The 20,738-nt window shown below is 38.7% G+C and overlaps 2 long non-coding RNA genes across 2 annotated transcripts in view; one reads left to right on the top strand and one right to left on the bottom strand.

The window, feature by feature from the left end:
- The window catches only part of LOC135278953 (uncharacterized), a 188,174-nt gene that overhangs the window by 124,344 nt on the left and 43,092 nt on the right, over positions 1-20,738 (top strand). The window contains exon 10 of the long non-coding RNA XR_010346330.1: positions 19,149-19,250. This is a non-coding gene — a long non-coding RNA (uncharacterized LOC135278953). The remainder of the gene's footprint in view (positions 1-19,148; positions 19,251-20,738) is intronic.
- Positions 10,993-14,040, bottom strand: LOC135278426 (uncharacterized). Its single transcript, XR_010345943.1, has 3 exons — positions 13,559-14,040; positions 11,830-11,932; positions 10,993-11,326 (listed from the first exon to the last, which is right to left on the bottom strand). It is a non-coding gene; the product is annotated as an uncharacterized LOC135278426 (long non-coding RNA).

The raw sequence follows: 20,738 nt of genomic DNA, 5'->3' as shown, positions 1-20,738 counted from the left end.
TAACTTTTTATTGAAATTATAATGCATGAGATTTTCCCTGAGTGAGAAACACCCTGTTTAGTTGTTTTAATGCTCATCCCAATAATATAGTTTATTTCGTTTGCTGGGAGTGATACTTTGGGCATATGTAAGCAGTGGAACAGTACAGGCCCAAGGGAATACCATGTTTCCCATCATCAGCTATGGCTTGCACTTGGGCTGAACTCTGTATGTTGATAGTTGCAAACTCCTAAGGAAATAGAGATGCAAATTTTAAGATGTTTTTCTAGTATTTTATGTCAACGATCAACTCTGGGTGTGCATGCCTGTTAGGAGACTGGAATTTGTTCTCTTGGGACTTTTGATTGTTATTTTTGGCAGTCTCCCTGGTTTGTTTTCTTGCTACTTCTGAGACAACAGGGATTTGCACCTGCTATTGAAAGAGCATATTTATATTTCACAGTCTGAGCTGACTACAGGCCCAGTGACACCTTTGTCAGCTACCTAATGGAGCAATTTTCTTTGCAGTTTATATTCAGTTCAGGATACAGAGAGATTCTGTTTGATGTCTTCTCTCAGATGCTCTGGGTACTTTTGAACAGCTGTGCACTGCAGGACAAATGTGCTGAGAACACAGTGAGCACTGTGAGAAGGGAAAGTGACTTTATTTGTATTCTTTTTCCTGTCATTCATTCTTTTTCAGCTCTAAGGTTAGACCAGTGGCATGTAGGCCATTTGCAGACTTGGTTTCTCTCAGGGTTAATCAGGATATCCAGTGTCTGCACAGAAAGTTAACAGTGAACCCAAGCCATGTCTTAATCTTTGCATAAATCACTGATCAGAGGCTCTTACAAAAGACCTGCAGCATGCTGGAGAGGCCATGTCTTGGGTAACTTGATATAGTTTCCTGGTGGTGGAAGCAATGATATTTTAATTGCTAGACTGTCACAAAGTCAGTAAAAATTCTCTTGGAAACTAAGAAGGAGCCTGCTGGATGCTAATATGTTATCCAGAAAAGGTGAAGTGGGGGGGGATGATCTCCTTTACATCCTTTCCTCAAAGGAGCAGTCTAAGTTAAGACCAAACACCCTGAACACCCAAAACTAGAATGTCACTGAGACTGCACAATCAGGCAGGTGCTCTTTGCTGGGCAGAGGTGAACATCCAAGTGGAAATTGGTGAAGCTGGAGCAAGGTGAATGGGAGTTTGAATGAGCAGCCAGGTGGAAACAAGGTTGTGAACCTTGCCACCACAGATGCCTTGGTGAGCTCTCTGCTGTATAGGAGAGCAATCTGTTTTCCAGGAGCAGCAGAGGCAAATATCATCCCAGAATGCTTGTGAGCAGGATTTTTAACATGATGAGTGTCTGTTTTGTATATGTTGTAGTTGTCATATAGAGGATGGGATCCTTAATGCTTTTAACCCACATAGTTTTAAGTGTTTCTCTATTTTAAAAAATTATTTGGATACCAGTTCAATGGTATTCCACAGGCTAGAGAGAGGAAAGGACTAAAGCACTATGCTAAACACTTCGTAAAAATTAAATGTCATTTAAGTGCTTCACTCTTCTTGACTAAGGATAGATTATTCAGAAAAGCCTCCCTATATTTCTGTGACTCATAAGCTGCTTTTGCTATGAAATATTTGATAACTCTACTTATCCATTAATGATATGTGATTTCTGGCTGGGAGTCTCACTGTAAGAGGTTAGGATAATAATTCAGTTCATCCTTAAAAGCCATTGTTGGTACCCAGGTTTGCTCTGCTTGTTGTCCTCTGGACTATTTTTACCTGAAGGGCCAGCAGGGCCAGCATGAAACAGGAAACTGTTGAGCCTGAGGTACCTGCTCTGCAGACCCAAAGGAGGACTCCCTTTCCAATTGAATACTGCCACCACCCCTCTTTTTTAAGCTACAACTCTTGCTGTTGTGCCTTATATTTCCTGAGGTATTAAATATGCCTCATTCTTACATGCATTCTTACGAGAGGAAGTACATCTGAAATTCTAAAATAATGTAAAAAAAATTGAAAAAAATTATATTTGCCCATCACACTGCTTATTTGAAAGAGTAAACTTTTAATATAGCACATCTTCCTGCAATGTGCTACTATTCCCTTTGTTTTCCAGAAAAATTCAGAGAAAGCTCTTGGAATGAATTCAAGAGAAGTGTCACAAGCATGCTTTTCACGTTTCTGCTTTGTAGTTCCTGGATGTTTGTCTGGCTTTTAAACTTCCCATAGAAAAAAAAATCCACCTCTCCTATAAGCAACATTTTGCTATTAATAATTGGAATTGAGGGAGGTTCACTCAGAATTTTAAATGAGATGTCTAGTCAGAGCTATAAAATCTTATAGCCAGGGGATGTAAAGCAAGCATACGAGAGTGGAAGATCAGAGTGACATGGTTTATTCTGATAATTTTCTTTTTTTTCTGTTAAGACCTGCTAGCCTGCCATATAGGTTTACTCTAGATCTCTGTCTCTCTATATAATACTATTTAAAATACATATATATGAGGTCAGCTGATAAAAAAATGCTAAAACTGAGCAGGATGAAGGGTTCTTGTAAAGATTTTAATGGAGTTACTTTGAAGATTGTAACCCACAGCTGCTTTTTTGTGTGTGTGTGCTGTTTTATACTGCTACGATTATGATGCTTTGTAATGTGAGTCTTGAAAATACAGGTTTATTCTTTAAGAACATACTGCTCCTCAAGCCTGAGAAGGTGTGTAAATTACCATATTTAGAAGTATTGTCATCAGAATGCAGAAGTTTTACACCTCCAAAGTAATGGCAGCCCTTTCTCCCCAGAGAGCTTTCACCTTCTTCAGAAGGAGCATTGCCATGGTGTAGTCCTATAAAATATTAGCAAAACAGGACTCTGTGGAGAGATAGTATCCTGTATTTTATGCAGTTGGAAAAATAAAAAAGAAAAACAAATTTTGACACAATAAGTACCAAAAACATCATGAAATGTCTTCTATGTGATAAACAATGTTTCTGAATTTCATAGATTGGCATGTGCTTGGCTCTTTCATGATGAAAATTTTCTTCAGCACTTAATTAAAACTTTTCTCCAGACATTTTTGAACAATAAAGATTTATTTAGGCAAGGAGTTCCAGGAACATAATTTTTAATTCTAGCCAACCTGTAGATTGGCTGGTGACATGAGAGGTTAAAATCAAGCACTTATGGTCTGGGGAATGCAGGAAAAGTCCAAGTCTGTAGCAGGGACCAGAGGGATGGTACCAGGTGGATGACAAAGCCAGAAAGGCACATCTGGCAATCAGTTGACTTAGAGGGCAGCTGCCAGACCAGTTGGATGAGACATTTCCCTGGACAGGACCTTTTGTGTTCCTGCAGCCATGCTTAAGACTCAGCACACGTGGTGAGGCCAAGGTTTCTAATTTGAACAGAGGTGCAGACAGCACAAGTAGCAGGCAGAGTCTTTGTGCTGCATGGCTTTGTGTTTCATGCATTCCTCATCAAGCTTTATCCTTTCCTGCTGCAGCATCCCAGAGCAATAATTATTATCTGTTGTTATGAAGTTGAGTTTTCAGCTCAATTTTAAATTTCTCACTGTAAACAATTGCTAAAGGCAGGAGAGGTGGCTTGGAAAAGGGCCTTCTGCTTTCTTGAAACTTTTAGAAGCCTGCACACGAGAGCATCCCCCAGCCTGTTCACTGAGCTGCTATTTCCCTATTGCTTTGCTTTAATCTCTGCCAGCACGATGGCTGTCAGTGAATCACCAGAGGCCACTGTGTTTGTCAGGTGTCTAAATGAGTGCTTCTGACTGCCCCAGAGAGTGGACCCACAGCTGTAGCTGAAAGCACTTCCTCTTCTGTGCCAAATAAATGCAATAGGCTTTGAAAAAATATGTAGGCACCTCTCTCCCATCCCCAGACACCGGAGGAAGTTTTGCCAAGCACGGTGCACAGGAGGAAAAGTGGAGAAATGGGTTACTAACTAAAGAGCCCTGCATAAGGTGGCAATCTTGGTTGTGAAAAAGCTTTGGGATGAAGTAGAAATAATGGTTTCTTAGGGGCTCACTTTTCATTTGTTTCTTTGGAGAAATAAGTCTTGAGTATATAGAAATCAATGAATCTAATTGTGCCTCTATCCTGCTATTTGTATTAGGTTATCTGAAAATGGGCAGCAAAATGACTTATCTAATTACAGTTAAGACTATTGTAATAAAAAGAAATTGGACTTTTTAGACAGTTGGAAATGTACCTCATTCTTCCTTTTTTTCAACAAGACAATCAGAGATATATTCAAATAATCCTGGTTTCGGCTTATTAAAGTTTATCACCCTTGTATGCAAAACTCAGGGGTTTTTTTCTGATTAAATGACTTTCAGTTTTGTGTTTGGTGTGCCAGAAGAGAGGAGCATCGATGACCAGTAATGTTACAAGAACTGTGTCTCTCTCAGCCAAGGACAGTCCCTGACTTCCTGCAGCTGGAAGGGATCTGCTCTTGGGACAATGCTGCACTTCTCAATAGGTTTTATTGGGTGTACTTCTCAAAGAGAACTTTGGGGATGAGTCATGCATAGATTGTGCACCGTTTATCCTTCACTAACTCATCTGGAATACCACGGGGAGTAATTGGGATTTTAAGAGGTTTATGATATTGATATTCAGTGCAATGTGAAAAAGCTTAATTGTTTTTAATTGAGCAGTAGTATAATAACCATTTTCTTCCAATTAAAAATCCTTTTGGGCCAAAGGCAGTCACAAATCCAAAATGCTTTTTTATGGCTCATTTTCCTCAGTTTATTTCAGTTTTGACAGTTGGAGCCTTTCTCTGACGATAGGTTCCAAACTAAAGAATTTTGTTGGTTCTCCTGTGATTTATATTTCTGAACTCAAAGAGGGCATATGGTTCTGTCATGATATTTACAGAACTAAATAACTGAGGCAATACTTTCTAATATATCATTTCAAGCACATGTTGTTAAAGCTTTGCTTTGCACAGTCAAATGAGCTAGCAGAAAAATCAATACAAGCAGTGGAAAACCTATTTTGCCTGTATTACAATGTTGGGTAACAGGTAAACAGCTTATAGCTCTTGTAGGAACACCATCATAAAATCCTGAGGAGCAGAAAAGCAGTTTTGTTTCTAGCAAGGTAGCCTGTGCATCAAAGACAAGTATATATCAATCCTGAAGCTTCTGTAAACCACACGTGTGCAAGAAAACAAAGTGAAAAGAGCTTGCTGAAGGTGGGAAAGAGCATCAGCCTTCAAAACCAAATAGTTTGCAGGTTACCCATCCAAGAACAGGATGCTGCTATTTCATATTTAAGAAGTGTACTCCTGTCTTAAGGGTCACTTTTGAAAATGAAGGTTTTCTGTCTTGATTTCTATGCCTTTAGTTTCTTCTTTTAAGGAGCTTCCCCTTTATAAGTGAGAATTATCAACTCTTTACACATTGCTCTTAAAAACTGAGTTTCTCTTCAGAGAAGTGCAATTGCTACCTGGTTTCAATCTAGCCATTGAGAGTGAAAAATTTATTACTAAATTGTAGTGAAAGCTTTTTGGAAAAGGAACACTGACTCAGTCATCATTTGCACATAACATTCAGGAGAACTTCTCATTCCTTAAATTGTGTCTGACAGTTGATGTTATTTTAATACAATTACTCCTCTTTAAAGTTTGCTCATATAATGAGGACTACTTCCAATTTTATTGTGATGTAAATATTCCAGGACTTACACTTGGGTTTTTGAAGTCAAGTCTGTTTTGATGACTTTTTTATGCTATTCAAGAGATGTGCAGATCTGAACAATAGTTCATTTTACATTTCAACACATGACAGTCATTTGAGTTAAGCCTTTTCCCATGAGCAAGGAAGGTGTTTTGTATTTAAAACTTGGTTTTTTTTAGAAAATGTTAATGGGTCTGACAGCAGAGAAAAATCAAAACTGCAACCAAACTAAATTTGTTTTACACTGAAGAGGAAGATGGAGGTTGTTACCATGGACACAGGTGGAGCACATGAGACAAAAAGGTGGTTGTGTGCAAAAATACCTGCAAAAATATTCAGCTCTGTTCTTGGGCTTAGCATTAGGATGACAAGGAACTGAAGTAAGAGAATAACACAAGGAAGCAGAACAAATGTCAAAGAGGCATGAGGCTGTGGACATGAACTGATCCCGCTGGAGTTTGATGGGGTGAAGAAGTTGATCTCCCCTTGGTGCCTGGTTGCTGGAGATACAGGCTCTCAGGTCATCATGCCCTCTTGTAATCCATTTTAAACAAAACTGTGGGTCTAATTCAAGCAGGCTGATTAAATTGTTTATATTGTTATACTAATTTATACTATTACACTAATTGCTGCTGACTGCTTTGCCTGAGAGGCGCCAGGAGAGAGCACACAGCTGCTCATCTGGGCAGGCTGGTGACCTCTCACTGGAGCACACAGACCCATCACAGGCAGAAATGTCTCATCTCATGCCAGCACACAGCTCTAGGCAACAGGAAAATAATCAATCTCTAACATAAAATTATTAATCACCATCATTATTGTTGTAGTACCCAAAGGTCTATCAGAAAGAGCTCCCTACTCCACTGGCCACTGACCCAAACAGAAAGTAGCCAATTGCTCCTGTAACCTGGAAGCCTCACAGGAAGCATGGGCACAAACAGGGATAATGAACTGCAAATAAGATATTTACCTGTAATCCTTGTTTCAGAGAGTTGTAGGTCTGCAGAGATCAATCTGAGTAACACACTTGCATGAGTGAGATCTATTTTTAAAGGGTGGTTTTCTTTATGTTGATTATTGAACCTACCTCTAGTTTAGTGAGGAGAACTTTGACTTTACAGGAAGTATAAAAGAGTTTATTTATTAAATAAAAGTTACTGGTCAGGATCAGATAAAATATTTTTGACTCCAGATATATTCCTCAGCATAAGCCTTTTGTTTCAGGACAGCCATCACATCCATACAATGCAAAAAAACATCCAGATATGGACCAAATGAGTGGAAGGATGTAATGGCACAGACAGCTCAATGGTAGTTCTCAATTCATAGGGAAGGCACAAAAATATTGCAGTCTTTGCTTGCATTACAGTATAAATCCAATTTGCCATATTTGAAAAAACAGGAAGATTAGCTATTATTTTGGATGAAGGTTATATCATTTGACAATTAAATCAGTTTATATTAGAGGATCATAGAAATTATAAATGACACTATTTGTGTGAACTTGTCATGGACAATGGTAATTAGCATCTCCCTGGGCAAGAGAGGATGATGAGGCATCAGGTGCTGTGGAGCACTTTGGCAGCTGGGCTCTCCTTTCACAGCTACATGCAGCTTTGTGTTCCTTCAATTTCTCAGCCTAAGAAGGACTGTGAGATGTGAGGTTTCCACTATGGCTTTCTCAGACTTTTTCCATAGCTTTGAGAGATTGTCTCAGATCTCTTATTTTTCAGGTGTTTTCTTTGTGTGCTGTTGCAGTTGCCCAGGTGAAGTAGCTTCTGTAGTCAGTTCTGGTGGGCCAGAAAATATGGCTTAAGTTTTTGTCTCTTTTTCAAATAGCCAAGTAAGCAAACTGCAACAGATGAGTTTACTGCTGTGTCTGAATGCTAAAGAGGATGGTGACTTAGAAAATGCTGTTTATGGAGTGTATTGACAGAGATTTCAGAGGCAGAATATCTGGGCTTGCTGCTTCCCAAACCTTGCTATGCCCCCAGTGTTAAGAAGGCTGCAGGCCTAGGCTTTTGTGTGTTTCTCTGCAAACAAATATGAGGAATATAGAATAAATCAATTTAATATGGTCAAATTTAAAGACAAATTCTGCAGGACAGTCTCAGCCTTCTGAGTAGCTCTGATGGGCACAAACCTGGGTAGAACATATAGGATTTGAGGTGAGAAAGTCATGCCACAGTTTCTCACAAAATCCCTGCTGCTGCAGAGCCCCCCTTCACTGAAGGAAACCTGCCAAATACTTTGCCCATACAGGACACAGAAAACAGAGCAGTGCTTCCTTCCCAGGTTGTTTTTGTTCATATGCTGTTTATTGTGACAGCCAAATCACAACATTTGTCCTGACAGACTGATGTTGCTGTGCAAGCCAAGTGCCAATCCATGTTTTCAGCTTTCTCTAAAGACTAACAACAGGAGGGCACAGTGGGGCAGGGGGTGGCACAGGGCAATTTCATTTCATACTGCTTGTTTCTCTGAAAGCCATATATTTCAGCTAGAAAATGGATATATTTGGCACTCTGAGAATCACCAGGAAGGGAATGAAAAGGAGAAAATAGTTTCTTTTGTAAGAAAATCAGCAAAAACTGTTCTGAGCCCCATTTGTTATGGGCAGAAGTTGATGTAATATCCAAAATCATCAATAACAGTGCTGTACCTGCTCACAAACTGCTAATGATCAGTACTAAGCAAAAAGAAATAAAATTTGGCAGGGAAAGGAAGCACAAGGAAAAAACCTTCTATTTTAACTATGCAAAATTAGTTTGAAAAATTCATCTATTTTTTGGGAGAAGCTAAATAATTTCTATACCACACAGTAGATGTCTTTCTTCCAAAAACTTAGGGAATAAAGCTTTGGGTTTTTTTTTTTCTTGAACAAATTAACTTACCCAAGTTTCTGCATATTTTGTCCAACTGCCTTAGAACTGTATCTATATTTATTCACAGGAAGGACTCGAGCAGGATCTCAGGTAATTTCCTCACTGATTTGGTTAAAAGACGCTTCCGAGTTATAATAAGGAAAAGCAGGACAGAAATCTCAGGAGTCTGGCACAATCTTACACCAGCTAGGATGCAAGATTTTTCAAAAGTCAGATGCCTCATTTATTCTTCATTAATTATTCCTTCTGCTGGTAGAACCCAGAGAACTGCAGCAGGTTCTGCGCACTATTAACATAAAACCTCCACGAATGCAAATGTGTGAATGAGGAGTGAGTGAGTGAAGACCCATGTGAGGTGATACCATACTGGAACACAGTACTGAAGGCACTGCCTGGGCCACAACATATGTTTAGAAATATCCAGGGAAGAACATAAGTAGTTAGAAGAAAAACAGTCCTAGAAAATTAATTTTCCCTTTTTTTCTGTCTCACCTTAGGAAGAGAGAAAGTTATATGGCTGCAGAGAAGTTTTGGCCCAGTTCTCTACACAGAGGTCTCTGGGGTTTCCAGAAACAGGGTCACTCTCCTCTGTCACTTTTCCCCCAGAAAAGTTCCATGTTCACTGCAACAGGATTCATATGGCAGTGGGTTTGTGAGTCTCCCTTTTCTCATACAGAGAGGAAGGAATATATATGGATTATAAGGCCCATGCAAATTACATTACATTTTTAGTGTGATAAACCAAGTTCCCCAAAGTCAGGCCATCTGCATGAAACTGAATTGTTGCTCCTTTGTGTATAATGCATTATATTATTCATTATTATAATCAAGCACAATTCTACTATGCTTTATAGTCTCCTGCTTCATTAAGTCATAAAATCAACAACGCTATTAGTACTTTATCTCTTCATTTTTCAATTTGTGGCCCATTTACTAGAGATGATTCCAACCCTAATGTGAAGGAAAAATTGCTACTAATTAACAGTCCTTCTGTGGTGCTGCTCCTAGTTCTGGATATAGATTCCTTTTCAGAAAGTTGGGTAAAGAAGTGTTGCATTATATTTTTCAAATACAGAGCTAATACGAAGAGTCAGTAAAGGAAATGTGTGCGTCCACGGTCACCATCTAACTGAGATTTACAGGGTCATTGCTGATTTAGGCTTTCAAATGAGTGAACTGCAGGGTACAGTGATACCAGTCAGACACTTAGCCCAAAAAAACAAGATAAACCCCTCTGTTTCAAATCAGACTTTCTGTGCCATGAAGAGAAATACACAGTTAGTCACTAATTGGGAAATTAAAGTGGTTTCAGTGACTTACCAAGTGGAATCCACCCTGTTATGAGATATGGCAGCAGCAAGACCTCCTGGTAAGGCGGGCCCAGGGTTTTATCCACAGTAGTGGACAATAAAAACAAATGTATAAAAGACTCAGGGGAGCAGAGAAGGAACTGAAATTTGTGATCGTGAGGAAGCTCTGAACCACTTTCAGATATCAATTTTGTAAGCAAGAATCAATTAGTAGATCTTATTGTCACAGTGTCTTAGACGAGTAACTCACACTAAGGGTAAACACTCTGGAAATGGGCCTGGGGCAGCAGTTCCCTGAAGGAATGTAAGGCAGGCTGGAAAAACAACACCCAGACAAGTAGTAAAGTGCACATAACCAACAGTTTACCCTTGGATTTAAAAGCAGTCTGTTTAAAAACTGTCTTCTCCTCCTACATTTTGTCATGATACCAGGCTTGCTGGACTAAGCAAGAACTCCTTTTTCCTTCCTTCGTCACACACGACTTGGCATGACTGAAATGCTGTAGCATTTCATGCAGCATCCTAAGAAACTATACTGACTTGCAAAAAAAGGGCACACACTATTTTTATCCTATAGAAATTAAATTAATTAAATCTACACTCTTTGAATTTTGCTACTGAGTGTATTATTAGATTAATTTTAAATATTGAGGCTGAAACAAGCATAAAAGTCTTGAAAGATTTCAGGTGTGTCTAGAATTTCAGGGAATTTTTCAGTCAGATCGAAGGTAACAGCTTGGTGTTTACCTTTGTGAACACAATATTAATTCTTTGCCTTTTTGTGATTGTCTTTGAACTCAGTGTGTTTGAACTGTAACTGCTCAACACCGTAGTTCTTGTCATTGAACAAAAAAAATGAAGTAGTTCTTTTTTGAAAAAGAACAGTTCTCCCATCACTGGTTTTCTAGTGATGAAGTGTCTCTATTCTTTATTCTCCTTTATGTGAACTCAGCTAGAAGGTAACAGTTTTATGACTTCAGATTTATTTTCCCTTTATTTTTAGTAGTGAGACAAGAGAAGTGACCATCTGAGTCATGGACATACAAAAAGGAAATGTAAGGGGAATTCAAAAATCCAAGATTGTTCTGTGCTGTGAATTTAATGATTTAAGTGTGAAAAACAAATTGCAGCTTTTTATCAAAAGGAAATGTTATTTTCCTTATCATTTTCCTTCCTATTCACCCACATTTTCTGTTGAAGTATAGGCATTCTTAATTAATTATGGATTATTGTATTTACATGTTAAATTTATTGTATTACTTAAGCCTGTAGCAGTTTGCTATTAAATCGAACATGAAGTGATAAATGGACAAGCAATTCCATTAAATTTCTCCAGTGGAGATGTTACATTATGACATGGAAATTGTTTCTTCAGTTGATGACATTAAGTCTGGTGGTACAGATGAACACAATAGACATTTCTTCAATTTCCAGATATAGCCAACCTAAAAGGAAAAAAACAGAGTAATCTTATCCATGAAGAAAAACAGAAACTATACAGCATAAGGCAGCAGCAAGAAGCTGAGGAGCTGAAAAGGTATGTCTGAAAAAGATAAGAAGGCAGCAATAGTGCAGGATTGCATTTCCTCTAGAGAACAGTGCAGCCCTGGGTCCAGTCTCGTGTAATTCCCAGCTGCACTGACACCGCTCTTCCCTCCCTCTGCTGGTGGGTCTGGCCCCCAGAGATGGAGCCTTCCCTGCCTGCTTATGTAAAACCTCTGTGTGGCTCCTTTTTCAGAGTGAGCAACCCTAAACTGGTGTGGAGACAGGGGAGTTCCCAGCAGCCTTGGCTTTGCCTGCCGTTTGGTACGCACATTTTGAATCGATGTGCTGCCAAACATTGGAATAAGGAACTCTCTTCAGCAAACTAAATTTTAACAAAGATTTTTTTAAAGTTCAGTTGTTGTTTCCCAATCTTTAAAGGCATAAATATTACGAAAGCTGTTACCTAGTTTCTTGGAACCATCTTCCCTGATGATTAATGTATACAACGTTTCTGCCACAGGCACAGCACAGCTTTCCAAGTAGCAGCAGGAGGTTGAAGCGAGATGCTAAAGAACATTTGTGCATGCAGCATTTAGTGACTATTTAGAAAAAATCCATTTTGTTTTTAATTGCAGCAAGTCCACTAAGGAAGAGACCAGGAAATAAATGAAAGTAAGGATCGATCAATCTTTGATTGAACTGGAGTACAATTATTCATTCCTCTGACGGGATCTTTCCTGTGCATTTACAGGACTGTGTTTTAGGATGGTAGGCATGCATTAAACATGAAAAAAAAAACCCTACTTAATTCTTGCTATAAAGCACTCAGTTCAGGAAAACATTAACTGCAATTTTTTTTTTAACAAAAGAGAGGTTGCATAGGGAGCATGAGAGGGAGTGAGAGGGTTGGGGGAAGCAAGATGTGGCCTATAGCTGGGAAAGGGGAGACAGAAGGTCAGAGCAGCAGCATAGGAAGAGGTAGAAAACCCCTGATATAGCCTCAGGACAGGAGCTGGGGACCGGTCTAATCATCACCTTATTTCTGCTGGGCTCATGTTTGCATTTCTCTTGCTGAGCAAGCAGTGAACAGTAAATAAGGAGGGACTGCAGGCAGCTGCCTGTGGCAAATCCTCACTGATGCAGGCATTCAGGGAGTACAGTGTGAATTTAGAACAACACTCTATATAAAATACAGTGCATTAAAAGTAATTATTTCTGTTTCTAGACACACTACTGAAGAAATATGTGTACTCCAAACCACGGTAACAAAAAGAGCTTTCATACACAAGTATCCATGCTCCAAAACAGCAAGGCTCTGTAGTAGGTGCCTGGCTAGGTAATATAAAGGCACTCAAAGATATATTTTACTTAAGCCTTAAGTGTGACATTGCAAAGGAGCAAGAGTTTCATGATGCACACAGGCCTGAGGAAATTCAGTGCTAGAGAACCCCTACCCATAGCATCACCATTTAATTACATCCTCTCAACCTAAAAATGCAGCTCAAAAAAACCTGCCAACTATTTGGTGGTAACAAAAACAAAAGAAATCCAGAAAAATAAATCTTCAACCACATCAGGCACAGGAAGCCTGCCAGTCTTGAAGGCCAAGAGTTGATGGCAGAGCAGCAGTATTCAGAGAAGCTAAAGCTATTGCAGAAAACCTAAATGAATCCTCTATTTTTTTATGCAGCAGCCAGCTTCAGAGCACCTGGAAAGGGCTGAGTCTCCCTGAATGCCTCCCCCCAAAATAACCCTACAGAAATGTAACCACTGAGGGTTGCTTAGTAAGAAAGGAACTACAGCAAGTGAAAAGCATCCCTAAGAAAAAAAATGAAGCTGCTTTGTAATAAATGTACACTTCCTGTACTCTGGGTTAAGCATGTGTTTATAATGTGCTTACAACCACACAAAAAAATTGTCATGGATGGGACCATGCTGTGGCCCAGTTTAACTGATCATAAAATCTGTGTTAATACAAGCATTCTAGGAACTAACACATTAGCTTTTCCCTGTATGTGCATGAGTTACCATTGTAATCTAATGTTACTCAGTGGCTACCTAAAGTAGCTTGGTGTCATGGTTTAAGTGTCAGATCCACAAAGTTTGCTGTTTCTGTTGTTTTTCACCTGTGATCCCTCTTCTTTCTGTGCACCCTCTTTGCAGCCTGACCTGGGGCAGAAGCCACACCCCACCTGCAAGGTGCATCCCTTGCACACATCTGAACCCCATGAGGGGCTTCAGACAGGGCTGGAGATTTCTGTGAACATTTCATGCTTGGAGGCTTCTCTCTGCAGATTTCTTACTTCTCTTCTAAAGCAGGAGAGTTACATTTAAGGTCAGAGAGTGCAAAATGAGCTGGAACTGTTTGAATTGGGTCAGGTCCTTGTTGGCATGTTTGGATAGCTGTGTCTGCTGCTGGAAGCAGTTTCAGCTAGGCTTTGACTAGGAAAAGCATAGAACTGCTTCAACCACGAGGAAAACTATTAATCAATAATTTTTTTATATTTTCTCTCCAGATAGCTTCTGCTTCAGGTCAAATAAGAGTTGAGCTGCAGTTCTGTCCCCCAGAGGAGAGGGTATTTGGGGGAGCTGTATTTTCATGCAGGCCAGAGGCTGAGGGGTGGCCAAGGTTTCTGTCCAGCTCTGTAGGAATGTGCCTTTATGAGCTTCGAGCTTCAAGCTTCCAGCACACCCATGATACAAACAAGGCGTTTTAGCTTCCATCACAGGGAGCTGCGAGGACATTCCACACCAACAGCACCCTTGCTTTTTATTTCTGTTTGTTCACAAGCCCCTTAAAAGTGCCTGTGCTGGCACACCTCTGGCTGCAGAGCCTAAGGGAGCTGTGAGGTGTGGCAGCAGTGCCAGCACTGCAGCTCTGCCCTTGGCAGCCCTGTGTGCCCTGCAGCTGCCAGGACACCTGCAAAGCCCAAGGCACCTGTGTCCAGAGGAGCAGCTGATGGTGCTGAAGGCTTTGGCTCCTCTGAGTGGCACATAACAAAGAATGTGCTGGATAGAAGCAGGCAGAGGTTGTTTATGTCCTCACAAGGAAAAAGAAAACAATGTGTCTCTGAAATTCAGTGCAGCTAATGCACATTTGTGGGAGAAGTTTTAAAAGCATGATTCTGAACAGCATAAAATTAAATGTATTACAATGAAATAACATATTTTACTCTTCAAATTATAGTGTTTGCCCTTAATAAGCATTTCATTAAAAGCATGTTTAAAATTAGTATTTTCATGTAAATTGCTCTGCTCCTTTAGAATTAGTCAATTGAAAGTGAGTTAATAGCAGATTTTTAGTCATAAAAAAAATCAGGCTTGTAGAAAGACTTGATGAATGACAAATCTGTGGATCCCCTTTCTGTTACTCTACACTGTTTGAGAGCATTGAGTTGAAGTTAGCAAATCCATTTCAAATTGGAGATAAGCCTTGCCATACCCTTTCATTCCTCCTTAAGGATTAAGCTTTTGCAGTACTATTAAAGGATTTCTCACTGATATGAGCATTTCTTGTATGTTCAATTAGTGTTACCTTTAATACGCATTAATGCTTCTTTAGCTCACTCATATCCATATCAAGATTATTTTGGTAGCTAAAGATCATTCATCGATGTGTAAATGTGAATAAATGATGACTTCTTAATAGCAAAAAAAAAAAATCCCATAAATTCAGTGGCGTTCAATATCCTTTTGTGGGTCCTTGTGAAAACATCATCCTTGGCAAACATCTCACATTAGAACCTTTTTTTCCCTCAGAGATATTTGGGGTTCCTTTGGCTGAAAAGTTTTCCATTAGTATTTAAAAATCTGATAGTAGAGACAGATTCCGTTTTGCAGAACTAATACAAACTTTTCTATAAGCTTTTTATGGCATTATCTTCAATATAAAATAGCACTATAAAATCAGCAATGAAGGAGCTTTTTTACTTTACCAGACAGACTGTTGCAAGAAGATGACACAAAGGAACTGAACATCAATTCTAAATGTTTTCATACGATGGAGGATCCAGTTTTCTTTCTTGTCTAGAACTATTGTGACTCTGATTCAGGTCATGCCTTCAGTTTTTCTCATTTTAAATAATGAAAACAGCAGTATTTCCAACCTAGCTCAAAATTTAACTCTTTCCAAAAAAGCTGTTTCAAAGGTCAGTGCTGAGACTTTCTGACCTTTCATAGTAAAAACAATTGAAAAGTTTCAGGAGAGTATAGTGGACCATGAAGGTACTGCACAAATGGAATCCACTGTTGTAGGACAAGCATCTTGGCTTTGTTCTTACAGACGTAGACAAGCCCAACATTTGGCTTAACTCAGACTCTCAAAATGAACTGAGCAGCTAAATTTGATTGTATTTTATTTTTAGCCTAAATTGTACAATGCATTTAGAAAAGGGATTTCTACCTATGTGGAAAAAAAACCCCAAAACCTAAACCTAAAATAAATTACTTGAAGTGAGACCAGAAAATGGATATATTTAAGAACTTTAGCAAAATGAGTCAGAGATGAATCAGCCACAATTCACTGATGTAGTTGTAAGAAAGGTCTGCTGTTCCAGCTATGACACAGAAAGACAAAAATTCCACACTAAAACTAAGCTATTAAAAATGAAAATTATAAGGATTTAAAAAATGGAATGAAAAGTACTTTTCATAGAAAATTATACTAGAATTTATTTCCAGATGCAGTTTCCAAATGCAGCTACTGAATTCTTGAAACAATTCTGTATCCTAAAATATAATTTAAATTCATACAGTTTCTGATGGTCACAGAAATGCTGAAGACATAGGACAAACCTATTCTTTGTGTAGTCTGGGATGCTGGAATGGCAGCATCACTTTCTATATCTGTGCCATTTCAACGGTGCAAGTGCAAGGCCTGAATGCTTCACATCCAAAGAAAAGTATGGAAATAACTCTTATCATTGGCACACACATACTTGCTAGAGCACAACTGTCTTGTGAAAACATATTATTGCTGGAGGCTGTTTATTATTTCTTAATAAAATTGAAATGCCAGTACATTCCAGAGGCTCTCTTGCAGAATCATCTTGATTTATCATCAATCTTTTCAAATTTTCTTGTCTGCGGTTGAAAATAATCTAAGCCTGGTCATTGATTCTCTTTCTATGATGTTGGTTGACATCAGCAGTTGGGTAGTCAAAACAGTGCCATAAATAAACTTGAATTATTTTTAGATATGAAAATAACAGTAGTTAGAAATCAGGGCTGATGCTGCAAATGAACTTGAGTTATTTTAATGCACGCTGTAAATAGATACAGAAAATGGAAACAGAGCTAGGGAGGATGCTGTGACAAGAGCCCTGCTCAGCAGCAGCTCTGGTTTATATCTGAGCTGTAAAGTACAGAGGGAAAATAAACACAGCTTATCTGAATAATAACCAAGCCATTTGGAGTGAGCCTGCCTCTCTCCTTATTTCCCTTTCTGGATTTGGGGGTTCCCATGAGTCTGATGCTCACTTGGAATGAAACACAACTAATAGGTTTGGTCCAGGGGGCTGTGAGCTTTTTCCACTTGGGGAGCTCCTACACAGATTCGTGATGGCAATCCACTGTTCCAACTTGTCTGCTCCTCTTCCATTGAAATAAAATAATTATATCTGACATTTCTCTAGGATTTTTTTAAGTGTTTAGCGTATCTTGTTTAACAATTTCTACTGGATTTTAAACTGCTGGAGCAGGATGGGCAGCAATCACTTATAGCTCTGGGACAGAAGGGTTTTTCACTCAACCCAGCCAACTGGTCAGCTGCTTGCCATGTCAGTACCTGTCTGCAGAGTCTATCTCATTTATTACAATTGATGTGGAAGTCGGTGGCCTTTTATGTTGTAGTCACTATTTCACTGCTGCTGTATTGTAAATTACACCTTTAGCTAGGGTGTTCCTCATGCTCTGCAGCTGAGGAGGTGGATACGTGGGGACATCAGTGGCAACAGGCCATGAGCTCCAAGGCTGCCACAGAGCCGACCCTGACAGCTCTGCAGCTGCACAGCCTGGCACCAGGGCTTGGATCTGCTGCCTGCAGAGCTGGGAGCAGCCCTGGGCCCAGGACAGCCCTGGAAGAGCTCCCAACAGAAGCTGAGTCTCAGGTTATAAGTAGCTTTCACATAGGCACTTTTCTAACTCTGCTGGAAGTCTAGGTTTTCCAATAATGTTAGTACTTTTGGCATTTGTAGCCACGATATTTTATGAAAAATCCTTTGCTAGGATTTTTCTCCTATTCTAGCTGAGAAACCTCGGAAAAGAAATGTAAACAATTAGCTATCTGATGGCTGTGGAATGTGGTCTGGACATTGTTTACCAACAGGTGCACCTTGGATTGGTTCATGTGAGTTGTTTCTACTTAATAACCAATCAAAGATGCAGCTGTGTTGGACTCTGAGAGTAATGAGCTTTTGTTATCATTCCTCTCCTGTCCTTTCTAGCCTTCTGATGGATCCATTTCTTTCTATTATTTTAGCATGGTTTTAACATAGCATTTTAATATAATATATATCATAATATAATAAATCAGCCTTCTGAAATATGGAGTCAAGATTTTTGTCTCTTCCCACGTCCTGGCACCCTCGAACACAACCATAAGCATTACCTTCTGATTTATTTCATTAAGCACAGCCTGTATGATATTAAACTCTTTAAAATATAACAAACCTGTTTATTTAGGATATGCTGATAAGTAGCTTCAATTATGCTGATGTAACTCATGACACTTCTGGGAATTAAATCTCTGTAAACACATGCAGCAGTGTATGGCTTTTGTCTCAGAGTTGGTTTCAAGAGATTTAACAAAAGGTAGGTGCTGAACCTCATGTCCTCAGAGGAAAAGTTTGGTGATACTTTACTTTGAAAAGACAGATAATATGAAGGAACAAAGATACAGTTTATTTTAGTGATTTCTAAAGGAAGAATGTTCATACTAAATACTTTTTGCAGAGCATTGTGCATGTTTACCACAATTATGTGAATTGCTAAAATTAAACCTCTGCTTTGAGTGTTATCTGTTCAAAATGGTTTGAAACCTTTTCTGTTTTCATAGGAAATATCAGTCTTTTCTACTTACTTTAATTTTCAAACTATAAAGAAAGTTACTAAAATGCCTTTTGATCTGTAAAATTTTTAATGTCTCACATTGACATTTTACAGCAAAATGCCAAGAGAGTATTCAGCCATTAGAATTTTTGCCTTTGTTTTGGATTTTATTTTGGGCTTGGCTTTTTTTTAACATTAAGTGAACAGAAATAAGTAAGTAGAGGGGAGAAGTAAGTATTACATTCTTACCTACTGAGAAGCAAGGTTGCAATATTGGGAACCACTTCAGATGCTAATTTCAAAATACTGTCATTCCTCACAGTAGTTGTGGCAAATTGCACATTTAATGATCTCAGTCTAATCTTGCTCACTGAAGCAATGGAACTTCAAAACTCAGAATCTTTTCTTATGTTTAAATACCAGATAAGTTTATTTCTTTTTTACGTATAGCTATTGAAGGAAAAGCTAAAATTAAATTAGCAATAAAACTTAAGTTTTAGAAGCTGGCCGACCTCATTGTCTTAGTTCTGCATGGTTCATATTTAGTTACAGTTTCTGTTGTATTTTTCTTCTTTCCCATTTCATCTGGGGATGAAAAGTCTGAGAATTTGTTCAGTTTTGATGACCATTATTGGTAATGAAAATAAAATATTATAAAAAGTAGGAAATAACAAAAAATGTAAATTGGCATGGTGACTGGACAGATGTACTGAACTATAATATTCCATATTCTAGGGATTTTTATGTCAGCTTTCTCTGAAGGTAAAATGATAAAAGATATGTAATCTCCAGTATAAGGAAAAAATCTTCAGAGCTTGTGCTGCTGCTGCTTTTCATGTAAGTATTTTTCTTACAATTAAATTATGTTTTTAGACATTTTTACTATGTCAGTAGCTCTCTACTCATCTCATACCTGTAAACTGTAGATAAATTCTGTAAAGGTTGGACCACAATGTAGTTCCACTCTTACTTTCAGTGACTGGAAAATGTTTTCTTTATAGTGGCAGTTGATTGAGTGTAGATGTGTGGAATATAATCAGTGTTCTCTGAAGATTTACAATCCGCCACTGCCTCACTCAAGTTTCTCATTATACCAATTTTTCCTGTATAAAAATAGTTGCATTAAAAAAAAAAATAAATTAGAATGGAGAGATCACTGGGTGGTTTTGGGTGGGAGGGATGTTTGAACCAGAACCCATGAAGGATTTTTGTAAGACCCACTCAGCATATAGCAACTGGTCCCAGTAGGGAATGGAAGTGAATGGAGTTTGTGGAAGTGAGCTGGTGTGGATGGAGCTGTTTAACAGCAAGACAGATTTAGCTGATACTATTTTTTAAATGCCTGTGTATGTTGAAGGCTGGAGGAAAGGTGATGGGCGTGTCTTGCAAATCTTTGAATTTCACAAGAAAGAAATAAATGTTACTTATTGTATTTGAACTCAACCCCACCTGCCTGAGAGCTGAAATAAATGGAGAGTCCATTTCTGGTTTTGGTTTGATATATGTTATCCATGGTAATGCTAAGGATGGGGATGAAGTGAAAATTGTGAATTGGCACATAAAAGCTGATTGTGTGGTAACTCTGGCACAACTAAAATGCAGGAAAGCTAGAGGATGAGGATTTAAACATTTTTCCCCCATCTTTTCAGAACACCATTTGTCTCTCATTCCACTGCAGTTTAGCCCCACAGTTTAGCCCATCATGCCACCTTCCCAAGCTGCAGGTCAGACTGAGGGGGCTGAGGCTGTCAGAAGGGTTGTACTAAAATAAAAGGTCTGCTTAAAAAAAAAGAAAAATAAATAAAAGAAATCTCTAACATTTCTCCAAGTTTCTGTATGACAGCAGTAAGACAGATTCTTTAATTGAGATGTCCTAGATAGTTTTCTCCCCAAAGGGCTTTTGATACAGAGCTTCTGGATGAGAAACTGCATAAATAAATGGCTGAATTTTATCCATCAGTCTCTGTAGAAGTTTTAATGTGTAATAGTCACTGGGGTAGTATTTGATGAATCCCACTAACTGTTTAATCTATAGTTTTATAACTGGATCTGGAGGTTAATTTTATTTTTGATTAGCGTTTCAGTCATCCAAAATTTGATCTGTTCAGGTTAACTGTTGAATAGAAGGTCAAGGAAGGGAATGGTTCCCTATGAGCTCATTGCCTGAAACTTGTTCAAATAAATAGCTTGGTGATTATTTATGAGTTAGTTATTCATTTCCATAAAAGGTCAAAATCACTAACACTTTATTTGAGAGTCTCAAATGAACAGGAACCATATTTAAGAATCTAAAGAACAAGGAAAGTAGGTGCAGTTACAGGGAAT

This window comes from Passer domesticus, chromosome 11, assembly GCF_036417665.1.
Source record: "Passer domesticus isolate bPasDom1 chromosome 11, bPasDom1.hap1, whole genome shotgun sequence".
Classification (NCBI taxonomy): domain Eukaryota; kingdom Metazoa; phylum Chordata; class Aves; order Passeriformes; family Passeridae; genus Passer; species Passer domesticus.
The sequence above is the reverse complement of the archived record's forward strand: the minus strand, read 5'-3'. Positions and strand labels throughout refer to the sequence as shown.